The sequence below is a fragment of the Rhinolophus sinicus genome, chromosome 2 (genome assembly GCF_057876585.1).
Source record: "Rhinolophus sinicus isolate RSI-liver-muscle chromosome 2, RSI-T2T, whole genome shotgun sequence".
NCBI lineage: Eukaryota > Metazoa > Chordata > Mammalia > Chiroptera > Rhinolophidae > Rhinolophus > Rhinolophus sinicus.
This window is the reverse complement of record NC_142502.1, coordinates 162179099-162183883: the sequence shown is the minus strand read 5'-3', so window position 1 is coordinate 162183883 and position 4785 is coordinate 162179099. Positions and strand designations below refer to the sequence as shown.

The 4785-nt window shown below is 45.2% G+C and overlaps 1 pseudogene across 1 annotated transcript; it reads left to right on the top strand.

Annotated features, from left to right (window-relative positions):
- The first annotated feature begins 738 nt into the window (after positions 1 to 738).
- Positions 739 to 2578, top strand: LOC148758942 (alpha-enolase pseudogene; annotated as a pseudogene). Its single transcript, XR_016020474.1, has one exon. The product of XR_016020474.1 is annotated as an alpha-enolase pseudogene (transcript).
- The last annotated feature ends 2207 nt before the right edge of the window (positions 2579 to 4785 follow it).

Genomic DNA, 4785 nt, shown 5'->3' with positions numbered 1-4785 from the left:
CAAGCCAAGAAATACCAGGAGCTGAAAAAGGCAAAGAAGGATTTTTCCCTAGACTTTGGAGGCAGTGCTGCCCTGTCGACACCTTGATTTCAGGCTTCTGGCCTCCAGAACTGACAGAGTACATTTCTGTTGTTTGCAGTCATGCAGTTTGTGGTCATTCGTTATGGCAGCACTAGGAAACTAAGAAAAGTTCCATACATTCCAAATTTTATTTATCTCCACTACACAAACGTTTCTTGTGGGGTTTCAATAAGATATATTCACAATCTAAAATGCCCTCCAGCCATGTACCCACGGTGCCAGGCAGGTCAGCACAGTGAACTGCAGAGAGCCCCCCCAAAAGCCCTTCTCACTGTGGATGGCTGGCAAAGATCCACCCCAATATTTAGTCATTTAAAACAGCAACCATTTTATTTTATCCCTCAGTTTTATAGCTCGGTAATCAGGGAAGGGATGAGCTGGGTGATTCATCTCTTCCACATTGTATTTGTGGAGGTCATTCAATGGAGTTAGCTGGCAGATGGTCTGGTTTGGAGAGTCTAAGACGGCTTTGCTTACATTTCTAGTGCCTTCATGGCCGGGAGGCTGGACTTAGCTAGGACCACTGATCTGAGTGGCTTCACCAGCATGTCATCCTAGGAGTTGTTGGACTTTCTACGTGGTGGCTCAGAGAGAGTGTTTCAAGAGACTCGGAGAGAAGCTTCAATTGAAAATTCCAGGTCTCCCAGAGCTGAACAGGAAGTCTGGGCAGTCGGGGCAGAGACACGTTCAGGGGACTCGGGGCGCTCACACCTTGGTCCTTAATAAGCTCGACCTCCGTGTCTGCAGTGCTCTGCTTTTTCCCCAGGTTGCGTCATCCGGCGATCAGAAATTCACCATGTCTATTCTCAAGATCCATGCCAGAGAGATTTTCGACTCTCGTGGGAATCCCACTGTGGAGGTGGATCTCTGCACCTCAAAAGGCCTCTTCAGAGCTGCTGTGCCCAGCGGTGCCTCAACTGGCATCTACGAGGCGCTCGAGCTCCGGGACAATGACAAGACGCGCTACCTGGGGAAAGGTGTCTCAAAGGCTGTTGAGCACATCAATAAAACTATTGCGCCTGCCCTGATTAGCAAGAAACTGAGTGTCGTGGAGCAGGAGAAGATTGATAAACTGATGATCGAGATGGATGGGACAGAAAATAAATCTAAATTCGGAGCGAATGCCATTCTGGGGGTGTCCCTGGCAGTCTGCAAGGCTGGAGCTGTTGAAAAGGGGGTGCCCCTGTACCGCCACATTGCTGACCTGGCTGGCAACTCCGAGGTCATCCTGCCGGTTCCGGCCTTCAATGTCATCAACGGTGGTTCTCACGCTGGCAACAAACTGGCCATGCAGGAGTTCATGATCCTGCCGGTCGGGGCGGCAAACTTCAAGGAGGCCATGCGCATTGGAGCCGAGGTGTATCACAACCTGAAGAACGTCATCAAGGAGAAGTACGGGAAAGATGCCACCAATGTGGGAGATGAAGGTGGCTTTGCTCCCAACATCCTGGAGAATAAAGAAGCCCTGGAGCTGCTCAAGAATGCCATCGGGAAAGCCGGCTACACCGATAAGGTTGTCATTGGCATGGACGTAGCTGCCTCCGAGTTCTTCAGGTCGGGGAAGTATGACTTGGACTTCAAGTCGCCCGATGATCCCAGCAGGTACATCACCCCTGACGAGCTGGCCAACCTGTACAAGTCCTTCGTCAAGGATTACCCAGTGGTGTCCATCGAGGACCCCTTCGACCAGGATGATTGGGAAGCGTGGCGGAATTTCACTGCCAGCTCGGGGATCCAGGTTGTGGGCGACGACCTCATGGTGACCAACCCCAAGCGCATCTCCAAGGCTGTGAGCGAGAAGTCGTGCAACTGCCTCCTGCTTAAAGTGAACCAGACTGGCTCGGTGACTGAGTCCCTGCAGGCGTGCAAGCTGGCCCAGTCCAATGGATGGGGCGTCATGGTGTCCCACCGCTCCGGGGAGACTGAAGACACCTTCATTGCCGACCTGGTGGTGGGGCTCTGCACCGGGCAGATCAAGACTGGTGCTCCTTGCCGGTCCGAGCGCTTGGCCAAGTACAACCAGATCCTCAGAATTGAAGAGGAACTGGGCAGCAAGGCCAGGTTTGCCGGCAGGAACTTCAGAAACCCGCTCGCTAAGTAAGCTCCGGGCAGGAGCCTCTGAGCCCTGGTCACTGGTCAGCCAATTAGACCTCTGCTCCTGGTGTCTACACGGGCAGCTTGAGGTCCCCCACCCCCACCCCAGCTGACACTGCAGGGGCCTCTGCTAGGTAACAGCCCTGCCCCATCCCCGTGATGTTCTCACTGCTTCCTTAGAACCACGAAAGCCAAACTCGACCATCTGGAACCCTGCTGGAAACCGTAGCTCTGTAGTCATGTGTTTGGCCTGAGTCACTGTTTCTCACCTCGCTTCCCAAGTGTCGGGAGCCAACTGTATCTACATTGTAATCTCTGAGGTCTTCACAGGCAAGATCCCCAGTGTTTTGTGTGCAAAATAAAAAGGCTTCAGTGACCCGTAAAAAAAAAAAAAAAAAGAAAATTCCAGACACTGACTTCCACTGCATGCTATTAGCCAAGCAAGTCACAAAAGCCAACCCAGATTCAATGGAAGGGGGTTAGACCCCCCCCCCCCCCACTTCTCAATGGGAAGAATGTCAGAGAATTTGCAGGCATCTTTAAGCCATCACAATGGGATGCTGTCAGGAACATGATGTTTATCTTTTCATAATGGTAGCCCTGGCTGTAGTGTCCAGGAAAGTTGAAGAAGAGTGGAATTTAGCTAGAGAGATCAATTTAGAGACTACTAGAAACAGAAGTGCAAAAAATGAAGGTTTACCTTAAGAAAGTGGGAATAGAGGGATCATATCTCAACATAATAAAGGCCATATATGATAGACCCACAGCTAACATCATAGTCAATGGGGAAAAACTAAAACCATTCCCCTTAAAATCAGGAACAAGGCAAGGCTGCCCACTTTCTCCACTTCTATTCAACATAGTGCTGGAAGTTCTAGCCACAGCAATCAGACAAGAAAAAGAAATAAAAGGCATCCAAATCGGTAAGGAGGAAGTAAAACTGTCATTATATGCAGATGATATGATACTATATTTAGAGAAACCTAAAGACTCCACCAAGAAACTATTAGAGCTGATAGATGAATTTAGTAAAGTAGCAGGATACAAAATTAATATTCAGAAATCAGTTGCATTTGTATATACCAATAATAAAACATCAGAAGGAGAAATTAAAAAAGCAATTCCATTTACAATTGCTCCAAAGACTATAAAATACTTGGGAATAAATTTAACCAAAGAAGTAAAAGATCTGTACTCAGAAAATTATAAGACACTGAAGAAAGAAATGAAAGAAGATACAAATAGATGGAAACACATACCATGTTCATGGATAGGAAGAATTAATATAGTTAAAATGTCCATACTGCCTAAGGCAATATATATATTCAACGCAATTCCTATCAAACTACCAACGACATTTTTCACAGAAATAGAACATATAATCCTAAAATTTATATGGGATAACAAAAGACCCCGGATATCTTCAACAATCTTGAGAAATAAGAACAAAGTGGGAGGTATAACAATACCTGACTTCAAATTATACTACAAGGCTACAGTAATCAAAACAGCATGGTACTGGCATAAAAACAGACCCATAGATCAATGGAACAGAATAGAGAGTCCAGAAATAAATCCATGCCTATATGGCCATTTAATCTATGACAATGGAAGCAAGAATGTACGGTGGGGTAAAGACAGTCTATTCAATAAATGGTGCTGGGAAACTTGGACAGACACATGCAAAAAGATGAAGCTGGATCACCTCCTTACACCACATACAAAAATAAATTCAAAATGGCTTAAAGATTTAAATGTAAGATCTGAAACCATAAAATTCCTAGAAGAAAATATAGGAAGAAACTTCACAGACATTACCCGGAGTAAGATTTTTACTGATATATCCCCTCGCGCGAGGGAAGTAAGAGAAAAAATAAACATGTGGGATTACATCAAACTAAAAAGCTTTTTCTCAGCAAAGGAAACCATCAATAAAACAAAAAGGGATCCTACTGATTGGGAAAAGATATTTGCCAATGATATATCTGATAAGGGGTTAATATCACAAATTTATAAAAAACTCACTCAACTCAACTCCAAAAAAACAAACAACCCAATTAAAAAATGGGCAGAGGACATGAAGAGACATTTTTCTAAAAAGGACACACAGATGGCAAACAGACATATGAAGAAATGTTCAACCTCACTAACCATTAGAGAAATGCAAATAAAAACCACAATGAGATACCACCTCACCCCAGTCAGGATGGCTATCATCAATAAATCAACAAACAACAAGTGCTGGCGTGGATGCGGAGAAAAGGGAACGCTGGTGCACTGTTGGTGGGAATGCAGATTGGTGCAGCCACTATGGAAAACAGTTTGGAGGTATCTCAAAAATCTGAAAATGGAACTACCTTATGATCCAGCAATCCCACTCCTAGGTATCTATCCAGAGAAATCCAAAACTCCAATTCAAAAATCTTTATGCACTCCTATGTTTATTGCAGCACTATACACAATAGCCAAGACCTGGAAACAACCGAAATGCCCATCAGTAGATGACTGGATTAAGAAACTGTGGTATATTTATACAATGGAGTATTACGCAGCCATAAAGAAGAAAGAAATCTTACCATTTGCAACAACATGGATGGACCTAGAGAACAT